Raw genomic sequence first — 11,712 nt, 5'->3', positions numbered from 1 at the left:
GTTGGCGATCACTGTCCACCTATTGGCCAGTGAATAGCCCATCAGCCAATCATCTAATCTTATTGGATACTTTTGGATAAGTGTTGCCAAGTCGGTGAGATTGTTGGGCTCTCTCTCTCTCTCTCTCTCTCTCTCTCTCTCTCTCTCTCTCTCTCTCTCTCTTTCTCTCTCTTACCCACATAGAGAGAAAATAGAGAGTGCGGGAGGTGGAAGGAGGGAGAAAGAAAAAGAGAGCTATGAAGAACAAAGGAGAGATAGAGAGAGGAGTGAGGATGAAGGGAAGGAGAGAGATGGTGAGGTAAGGGAGAAGTAGAGAGAGAGAATTTGTGGGAGAGGGAATAAGGGAGAGAGGAGGGAGAGTGTGTGGGAGAGGGAGATCGATATCACAACTAGTAGTCAATATTTTCCAATGCACCACCACCATGGCAACTCCCTTCTCTCCCTCCATCCCTCCCCCCTCCCCCTCCTCCCCCTCCTCCTTCTCTCATAGCATCGTCAACAAATTCAGCCCAGCTCACCACAAAGCCATAATTACCTAGCGTTCTCGAAGGACAATTATCACAAATTACCCAGTTTGTGGTTTAAATTAATTTTTGCAATGACTTTCCCTAGGGTCACTCAATCCGTCTTTGGCCTTAATATTATACGTGATAAATTTGGGACAGGGAGAGAGAGAGAGAGAGAGAGAGAGAGATAAAATGGGACAAATTATCATCTAATATTTATTCATTATTTTTGGAATCTTCATTATTCATTGTATCATTCATTATACATGTATTATCTTCTCTTATACATATACATTCACTCACACAGGTATACATAACATCAATATAATCTGTACTTGTATTTTTGTCTTGTCACTTGCTGCTGTTAAATACTCAGTGCCTAAATAACTTTTAAGTCTGACCTGTCATATTACATCAAGCTGTCACGCATTTGTCATACTGTCATGTCTGTCAAGCGTCTGTCATACTCTCAAGCGTCTGTCAAGCGTCTGTCAAGCATCTGTCATACTCTCAAGCGTCTGTCAAACGTCTGTCAAGCATCTGTCATACTGTCAAGCGTCTGTCATACCGTCAAGCGTCTGTCAAGCATCTGTCATACTGTCATAAACACGTTGACAGATAACAGGCATAGTTCTTATTCTGATTTCAATTGATTATTACTTAAATACGAGACTTTTCTTTGTAAGTGATTGTGTCCTTAAGTAGAATATCAGGGTGACTTTACATGCGAATTATTAGAAGTAAATGCGCGTATCTGATTAATTTTCTTATTTTTTTGCTTTTTGGGGAGTAAATATGTGAAAATAAGTTGTATTTGAAGTCCATCACTGTTAAATAAGTCAAATAAGTTGTTTTTTTACTACGCCTTATTGTAAATGTTCTTATTTATGTTATTATTCGTGTTTTTGTGGATGATGACGTCACAAGGATAACCCAAAATTAATTACTGGTTGTATTAAAGTGAATTTTAAGATAAATATCCCTCACAGACGACAAACAACCATCAGTAAGGTTAGAAAAGGCGGGAGTTACCTTGACTGAACACAACCTAAAAGAAAATATAGAAAAATATCTAGAAAATGGTGGCGGGTTCGACTCAATAAAATAGTGAGTGCCGAGAATTTTTCATAAACCGGAAAAAAGAAACTCGTGTCGTGTCGCAGCCAACACCAACATTTGTACGAAAATTTCAAAGTGAAAAATCTCAAAAGAATTACGACGAAAGTTTGGAATATACGAATATGTATATATATAAAGAAATAGACAAATTTATACCGGTTTATATATATTTGTCGTTATTTATGATTACTTAAAGAATTTCATAATGATTTTTTAGTTTATTTAAGACACTTCTATATGTACTTATAGAGCTCTGAGACACACTAGTTGCTCTATCCTCACTGCAAGAGCTCTGAGACACCTTACACTCACTCTATCCTCACCTCACGTCACCTCACTTCACCTCACCTCACCTCACCTCACCTCACGTCACAGAACCCCCCCAAAAAACCAAGGTGAAGAGAATCTATGTATATAAGAGGTGAAGAGGAGACGCGGAAGGAAGGGAAGAAGAAGAGGAGTAGGGAAGGAAAGAGGAGGAAGGAAGAAAGAAAGGAAGGAATGAAGGAAGAAGAGAGAGATTTGGTATACTAATTTCATTGACCCTTTTGATCACATCCCGTTTTAGAAGAGATAGAAAATGAAAGAAAAAAAAAAGAAAGAAGAGATAGAATTAGATTAAGGTCGTTTGGTGGGTGTATAGGATCGTTAGTTGCCATTCAGGTTATATGGTATTTAGGTGGTGTAAAGGGATTCAGATGACGTAAATGGACTTCAAATACCTTTTTAAGAGGATTCACTAATGGCAGTCGAGTTCTTGATACATTTATTTTTTTTCTTTTCTTTGTGTTTATTGATTTTTATTTACTTTTTTTTAGAGAGAAATAATTACGATTAGATTGAAGGTGAGGTGTGATTGTATCGAGGATGGTGATTGGTGATTGGTTAGATTCATTCAGGTGTGTTGTTGTATTGAAGAAGGTGATTGGTGATTGGTTAAAATTAGTTGCAGCTATGTACTGTATTGAGATAGGTGATTGGTTGGGTGGATACAGGTAAACGTGTTGTATCAAAGCACGTGATTGGTTAGATTGATTCAGGTACGGGTTATATCGAAGCTGGTGATTGGTTGATTAGATCCAGATAGACAGACAGACAGACAGACAGACAGACAAAAAGAGAATGAAATCAACTGAAAATAACTGAAGTTAAGCTGAAATAAGATGAAGTCAAGCTGAGTTTAAGCTGAGATGAGTCAATGAGATCAGTCAGAGGAAAGAAGACTGCTGAGGGGGGAGAGGAGGAGGAGAGAGAGAGAAGGAGAGGAGAGAAGGGGGAGAGAGAGAGAGAGAGAGAGAGAGAGGAGAGAGAGAGAGAGAAGGGGGGGAGAGAGGGAGAGAGAGAAGGGGGAGGATGTAAGTTGAGGATTAAGTGAGAAAAGTAAACACGCCGTTCATCACAGTGTCAGCTTCTCTATCGCCATGGGTGACTGATGGTTAGGTTTGGTCAGGTCAGGTCAGGTTAGGTTTGGTTTGGTTAGGTTAGGTCAGGTCAGGTTAGGTTTAGTAATAATAATAATAATAATAATAATAATAATAATAATAATAATAATAATAATAATAATACTTACAAATTTCTACACTTCCATTAACGGGGCGATACACTTATAGATTATATACTTATGGACTATACCCACACACATACACACTTTCAAAATATGTACTTAATCCACACACACTTACAAAATATGTACTTACAAAATGTCAGTCTTGTAAAGTGATTATCTTAAGAGGCCGTAACTGGTTGAGAGCCTCAGGTTATGATACAGCTTAAGTAAATCTTCATTCACGCGTCGTGCCTATAGATATTGACCGTGTGTGTGTGTGTGTGTGTGTGTGTGTGTGTGTGTGTGTGTGTGTGTAGTGTGTGTGTGTGTGTGTGTGTGTGTGTGTGTGTGTGTGTGCTCATACTACGTGTCCTGTGGGCGTGGGCGGTGTTTATGTCAGGTAGAGGAATGAAAGAATGAATGAAGGAAAGGAAGGAATGAATGAATGAAGGAAGGAATGAGGGAAGGAATGAATGAAGGAAAGAAAGAAGGAAGAAAGGAATGAATGAAGGGAACTAGGAATGAATGAATGAAGGAAGGAATGAGGGAAGGAATGAATGAAGGAAGGGAACTAGGAATGAATGAATGAAGGAAGGAATGAGGGAAGGAATGAATGAAGGAAGGAAAGAAGGAAGGAAGGAATGAATGAAGGAATTAAGGAAGGAAGGAAGGATTGGATGAATGAATGAAGGAAGGAAGGAACGAAGGAAAGTAGGAAGGAAGGAATGAATGAAGGAAGGAAGGAAGGAAAAATAAGTGTAATTGTGATTTTTATTTGTCTGGGGCGTTCATTTCATTCAATTCCCTTTCCTTCCTCTTCGTCTTCTTCCTTTTCCTGTTTCTCTTCCTCCTATTTCTTCTCTCCTCTTCCTCCCTCCTCCATTCCTTCTTTCCCTATTTCCATCTCTCTTCTTCCCCCCCCTCTTTACGATGTGGCGCACGCAGGAAGAGTCCGTGTGTGTGTGTGTGTGTGTGTGTGTGTGTGTGTGTGTGTGTGTGTGTGTGTGTGTAAGGCAACATTTGTGGTGTTCAGCTCAGCATATTTCTCTTCAGACTAATAATAGGAAAGTGTAGCTGACAGTAGTGCTCTCTACTTAAATGGTTTCTTTCTTTCCTTCTTTCTTTCTCTCTTCTTTCTCTCTTTCTTTCTTTCTATTTTTAATTATTTATTTATTTCTTCTTTCTTTCTTTCTTTCTTTCTTTCTTTCTTTATTTCTTTCTTTCATTCCTGCTTTTTTTATTTCCTTCTTTTTTCTGTCTTCCTTTATTTCCTTCCTTCTTTCCTCCTTAATCCTTCATCTTTCTTCCCCTATTCCTTCCTTCCTTCCTTCCTTCTTCCTCCCAGGGTGAGAAATGTTTACTCTATGCGTTCCCAGCGTGCAATTTATCACGGAACGTTGAGTGCAAAAAGGCCTCCCAGACCTACAACAACAATAACAATAATAATAACAACAACAATAACAACAACAATAACAATATCAACAATAACAATATCAACAATAACAACAACAATAACAATAACAACAATAACAGCAACAACAATAACAGCAACAACAATAATAAGAACAATAACAATAACAATAACAACAACAACAACAATAACAATAACAACAACAACAACCTTTTATGGGGTTTTTTTTACCGTGAAGAATATTTTGAAGAATGTATTTTGAACACTACTGAGTATCCTGACAGAGTGTTGGATGAGGGTGTGCGTTCCCTCTCTCTCTCTCTCCCTCTCTCTCCCTCCCTCTCCCTCCCTCTCCCCCTCTCCCCCTCTCCCTCCCCCACGTGAGTAATGGTTTCTGTCACCCTGAGCCGCCCCTCCCCCCCGCCGTCTAGCCAATCAGAGCGCGTTCTTCTTGTGACGTCACCCTATGAGGCGGGGGAAATGTGTGCCGCCAGCTCTCTCTCTCTCTCTCTCTTTTTTCATTAGTAAATTGCAGCCTTCAAAATGATAACGACCATTCTATCCCAGCAACTTGTATAAATATTTCCTATATGCTTAAAAATTGCGGGAAATTTTACTTCTTGAGTTCCCCCCTCTCATCTCTCCCCCTCCCTCTCCCCCCCCACCTTCCAAAAAAAAGAAGAGAAAAAGGGAAGAAGAAGAAAAAGAAGAAGAGGAAGAAGAAGAAGAAGAAGAAGTGGGAAGGTGACAAATGGTTTCCCTGACTGAGGGGGGGGGGGTGAGGGGAGGGGTAGGGAGGGGTGAGGGAGGGGTAGGGAGGGGTGAGGGAGGGGTGAGGGAGGGAGGGAGGGGTGGAGGGAGGGGGAGGGAGGGGTGAGGAGGGGGAGGGAGGTGAGTATGGCGATCACTGTACATTATTAGTCTGACGGGCTGCTGCTCAGTCAAGGCTCTTTTAATGAGGCGACTTTTGCCGTAATCCCCTTAAAAAGACGACGGAGTGGCAGGAAAATGATCTGACTGTCTCCTTGGTGACGGCGGCGCCCTGACACACACACACACACACACACAGGGACCTCCTCCTCCTCTACATGGGCGGGTCCTCGGGGTTTTAACAAGGGTTCGTCCCAGTCCTTTCCATTTTCGACACAACACTTGAGGTTAAGAGAACCCTTTAAGGAGGTTATTTCTGTAATCTGATTGGCTGGTTGCCTTTCTGGCCAAACGTGAATCATTGGGTGTGTGTGTGTGTGTGTGTGTGTGTGTGTGTGGGGGGGTCGTAGTGCAGGGGGGGTGATGGGTGGGGAGGGTGTGGATGGGTGGGGAGGGGGTGTGATGGGTGGGGGAGGGGGTGTGATGGGTGGGGGAGGGGGGTGGATGGTGGGGGAGGGGGTGAAATGGAGGTGTTGGTGGTGTAAACAATGGTGGGGTTATTGTATGTTCACCTGGAGATTAATTACCTGAATGTTTACCAAACCTAACCTAACCATATCCTCCCAAATAGTACTAGGGTGGTTAATCTTCAGTGTTGTGTGTGATTGGGAGGAATAAGAGGAAGAGGGGAGAAGACTACAGTATGTGTGCTAAAAATTTCTCTCCCTTGAATTTGCATATGGACGACAATGACCAACCTGCCCCCTACCCTTCTTCCTCCACCTTCCTCCTCCTCCCTCCTCCCCCACCTTTCTCCTCCCCTCCGTCCTCTTCACTTCCCCTTCCTCCTCCCCCTACCCCCCCCTACACAGCTACTGGTACTGACGTGAAGATTAGACACCCCTAGTTTATTTTAACCCTATAATTTAACACCCTATTGCTATAGACGGGAACGTTACGTTACGTTGTTAGGTTAGGTTACGTTAGGTTACGTTAGATTAGGTTAGGTTAGGGTAGTTAATCTTCAGGTGATCCAAATAAAACACAGAAGAGTCAAGGATGCCGTGATGTCAACAGACCTTAAACAAACCAACTCAAACTTTATAATTTAATCAGTACAAGTCAACAAATTAATATATTTAATTAACTCCTAACAAAAATATATAAACAATAATAATAACAAACAATGAGTATTTTTTAATAGTATAATAATGTTTTGATTAATTATAGTAATACGATAATAGGCTGACACTATTAATTATTTATATTATACTGATAAGAATGACAGCACAAGCAATGTATTAATAAAAATGATACGAATAATTAAATGTTAAATAATAGTGTTTAGCATTGATAGTGACGATAATAATAATAGTAATAAAGTAATGGTAATAATAATAGCAATGATAATAAAGTTAATATAATAAAATAATAATAATAGCAACAACAACAAAAATAATAATAATAATAATAATAATAATAATAACATCAGATAAATTATGTCAATATATTACTAACATTCTCTACATAATAATTAATCTAAACAACATTGTTAATTTTTCTCTGGTTAACATCCATTACAAATATGTATATTAACGTAATTAACATAAAGTATTAACAGGTTTAGTAAATATGTGTTTGTTAAATATGTTAAATATTATTATTATTATTATTATTATTATTATTATTATTATTATTATTATTATTATTATTATTATTGTTATTATTATTTTAGGTGCTTCAGCTAACATGGTTATCAACAGAAAAATTCAACTGAAGATTAAAAGAACAACTGATTCGGGTATTAACAAGGGAAATTGATTCGAAAATTAACAGGAAAAACGATTCGAAATAAAACTGATTCGAGTACCTGTGAATCTTTTTATTGATCAACTAGAATCGGTGAATCGTTTTTCCAGAACCATAAACAAACGCTATTTTTTTTAAATATTTCTTCCCTCTTTAACACTAAACCTTCAAGATGCTGTAAGAGGTGAGGAAATTACTGTACCTGTACTGTATTGACTTACATTATGTATTCGTGGTGATGTTGAGATTATTTTTGTAGTTTATTCTGTATTCTGGGTAGTGGTGATGTGGGTGGTGTGGGTGTTGTGGGTGGTGTGGGTGTTGTGGGTGGTGTGGGTGGTGTGGGTGTTGTGGGTGGGTGGTGTGGGTGTGGGTAGTGGTGGTGTGGGTGGTGTGGGTGTGGGTGTTGTGGGTGGGTGGTGAGGGTGGAGGAGACACAAGCACAATGGTAAATAAGGGAAATATAAGATTTATGTCGACACTTGAGTCTCGTAAACCTTTTCAAGAGACCAAAGTCAATCTTCACACGACTGTTCCAATCCTCCAGTCTCCTCTAATCATTATACAACTCTTCCTTACACCTCGAATCATTCATTTTCCTAATTTTTTATTCCACCTTGTATTTTTTTTTGTATTTATTTATATTTGTTGTATTTTTTTTGTATTTTTTGTACCGATGAACCTTTAGTTAATTTATAGACGAATTATTGTGTAGTAAATAACAAAATAACAGTATAGCTTCAATGACAATGGGGGGTAGTTATCCTGTTGGTAGTTATACTGGGGGGGTAGTTATCCTGGGGGTAGTTATATACTGGGAGGTGGTTATCCTGGGGTAGTTATGCTGGGAGGTAGTTATCCTGGGGTAGTTGTTATCTGGGGGAGGCGAATTATTCAGGGGAGGTAGTTATCTTATAGAACCATCTGAGTAGTGTGTGTGTGTGTGTGTGTGTGTGTGTATAAGTAATATATGTGCCTGTATGTTTGGTGTGTAAGTGTGTAGGTGTGTGTGTGTGTGTGTGTGTGTGTGTGTGTGTGGGGACTGATGGCCTCACCGTCTTCCATTTGGATCTGGGGTTCGCTACATAATCATTTTACTGGGACCAAAAATCTACAAAGGTTATTTTATTTGGTTCCATTTTTATTTTTCTTTTGTATTTCCTCCAGACCTTCTTGTAGCCGCTAAAACACCTGGAGTAAACCATTTACCTTTTCTACCTGTGTGTGTGTGTGTGTGTGTGTGTTTGAGATTACGTCAATATGTGGGGTGTTTGTGTGTGTGTGTGTGTGTGTGTGTGTGTGTGTGTGTGTGTGTGTGTGTGTGTGTGTTCGGCAGCTAAGCATGTTTCTGACTTCCTCCCCCACCTCCACCCACCCAACCTCCACACCTCCACCCCCGCTTGAGGACAGCCAACTCCCAACACTATGGAAGGGTAACTGTGGCAGCCTTCACCTTCTGCTGCCAGGGTTGACAGGGTATTGTGAGCAGATCTCCAGCAGGGGACCTTACCTCTCTTTCCCCCCCCCCTACCTCCTGAAGGGGTTAGAGAGAAAGTAAGCAGGAAGGGAGGAAATAGGGAGATAAATAAACAGGGAGAAAGGGAGGAAAGGGAAGAAAGTCACCCTAGAAAGCAACAGGTAAAGACTATACATATATACAACTCTCACCCTTAGAGTAGGTCATCACAAGCACCAAAATCGCTCGCGTTCACACACACACACACACACACACACACACACACACACACACACAATATGAAAGCAGCCGCACCTAATTTGCATATAAGGCCACAAAGAACTCAGTCATAACAATCAAAGTTCCCATGGTGGGGGTTGGGGAGTAGGGGGGAGGTGGGGTGGGGGTTAGTTGGTTGGGGAAGAAAGGGGAGGAGGGGAAGGGGAAGGATCATGGAGAGAAGGGAAGAGGGGAGTTGGGGAGGATTATTAGTTAGGTAGATGAGGGAGGGGGGAAGCAGGGGTGAGGGAGGGGGTACAGCTGGATTTTAGAGTGAGGGGGAGGGGGAAGGTAGGATTTGGGTGGGAGGGAGAGAGGGAAGGAGGAGTTGGGAGGCAGATGGAGGAGGGAGGGAAACATGGAAGGGAGGAGGAGGAGGGTGGGAAACATGGAAGGAGTGGAGGTGGGTGGGAATCGGGGGAGGGGAGGGAGGGAGGGAGGAGGGAGGGAGGGAGGAGGGAGGGAGGGAGGAGGGAGGGAGGAGGGAGAGAGAGGGAGAGACATTCTCATCTGCATACACTGATGGCACACAGGCCACCCAAGCCTGCTTGATTGAGGGAACCTATATTGGGTGTGTGTGTGTGTGTGTGTGTGTGTATGAATGTATGTATGTATGTGTGTGTGTGTGTGTGTGTGTATGTGTGTGTGTGTGTGTGTGTGTGTGTGTGTGTGTGTGTGTGTGTGTGTGTATGAATGTATGTATGTATGTAAAAATATATTCATACATGTGTACACGAACTAAGACATACAGCGCGTGTTAATTACGTTCATATGTGCACATTATGTATGTAAACAGTGAAAACGCAGCCATTATAAGAATATTGGGAATAAATTATAGTCATTGAGAATAAACTGTTAAGTGGCCGGAAATAAATTATAGTCTTGGGAATAAATTTGTAAACAGTAATTTCTTATATAATTTGTTCATAATAATAATAATAATAATAATAATAATAATAATAATAATAATAATAAACATTCATTAAACTCTAAGCTAAGAAAATAAACACCTGAAATAAATTTATAATAATAATCTATATACTTGGGGGGGCGGAGAGAGATAGTTTTGGAGATAATTTCTATAACGGGAAATAATGATGTAAATCTCTTCTATATAAACTTTCATTCGTGATAAAAATAAATAAATAATTGTTGTTGTTGTTTTATATAATTATGAAGTGTTAGGATTCATTTAATCTTTATACATTATTGTATTTGATAATTTTTTCAACAACAACAACAACAACAACAATGAGAACAATAACTACCACAACAACAATCACCATCACCACAACGACAACCACAACAACAACAATGAGAACAATAACTACCACAACAACAATCACCACCACCACAACAACAACCACCAACACCACAACACCAACCACAACCACAACTAATTATAAGGCTACAAAGTTTTAATAAAAGACAAAGTATCTGAACACACAGTGACTTCCATCTTGTATATATATAAAAATTAAATTCTTGTGGCTTGGAGATTTATATAGTTATTATTGATTAAATTGGTTATATACCGTATAATTATTTGCTTCATCTCTCTGCCTATAATCCACGAGGTTTCGCCAATAATTGAGTGGAATAATTATACACATTACCTATAATGGGAAATATATGACTAAATGATTTATATTAGAAAAGGGTTAATTATGATGCACCTGTGACGTGATTATATAATTAAAGTATATTTTATAAGTTGAAATATATTTAGTAAGTGGATAATTAATTTAGCGATTATATAATATTATTTCTTATATAATTAATCCTAAAAATACTTATTGGTATTTATTAGAACTTGTGATATAAATTAAATAAGGGATATAATTAATTTGTTTATATAGTATAGTGCTAGAGAATAATTATTAGAGGAATGTATATAAACAGAGGGATTTATATAGTTCAGTAAAGCTTTATAATAATAATGAATAAAAAAATCTGTTTATAATGATTCTATACCTGTGTTAGGCTATTAGTCTAGAAATATTACAGGTGTGTGTGTGTGTGTGTGTGTGTGTGTCCTGGTAATATACATAAGGGTCATAATATATACCAGAATATAATAAAAATAAATTCAAAATGGCCGACAAGTATTTCATAATCAGAAAATAAACTCTCTCTCTCTCTCTCTCTCTCTCTCTCTCTCTCTCTCTCTCTCTCTCTCTCTCTCTCTCTCTCTCTAAGAAAAAATACATATATTATAAAACTTAATATATAAAAAATTACATTATACCCCACCAAAAAATATATGAATCTATTTGTCAAGATTTAACGTTATTTCCCTGTTATTTCCCTCAAACTTTTCAGACATTATTTTCGCCTCGAGATGTCCCATGCATGGTTGGCTGGGCAGTTTACCTGGGCAGTTTACCTGGGCCACCTGGGCTTAATGAGACCCCTCTGAAATATGCAGGTGTACGTATGTTTGTTTACGTCTGCTGTTTGGTGTTACTCGAGTCGTTCATATATATTTTGGGTTAGGTTAGGTTAGTTACATCTTGTATACACACACACACACACACACACACACACACACACACACACACACCCTTGACCCTCCCACTTCGCAGCTCTCCTCCGCATCTTAACCTTTTCCTCTCCTTCTCTCTTCCATCCACCGCTACGTCATCTACAAAAGATATAGCAAGAATCTACCTTTATACATCTCACTATATAGCCAGTGTATAGCTCCTGTATAGCT

General features: G+C 39.3%; 1 long non-coding RNA gene across 1 annotated transcript in view; it reads right to left on the bottom strand.

Moving 5' to 3' along the window:
• Positions 1-11,712, bottom strand: part of LOC121879399 — a 33,619-nt gene that overhangs the window by 20,563 nt on the left and 1,344 nt on the right. The gene's annotated exons all lie outside the window — the stretch shown is intronic.

Source organism: Homarus americanus, unplaced genomic scaffold (genome assembly GCF_018991925.1).
Source record: "Homarus americanus isolate GMGI-L3 unplaced genomic scaffold, GMGI_Hamer_2.0 scaffold30768, whole genome shotgun sequence".
In the NCBI taxonomy this organism is placed as follows: Eukaryota; Metazoa; Arthropoda; class Malacostraca; order Decapoda; family Nephropidae; genus Homarus; species Homarus americanus.
The sequence above is the reverse complement of the archived record's forward strand: the minus strand, read 5'-3'. Positions and strand labels throughout refer to the sequence as shown.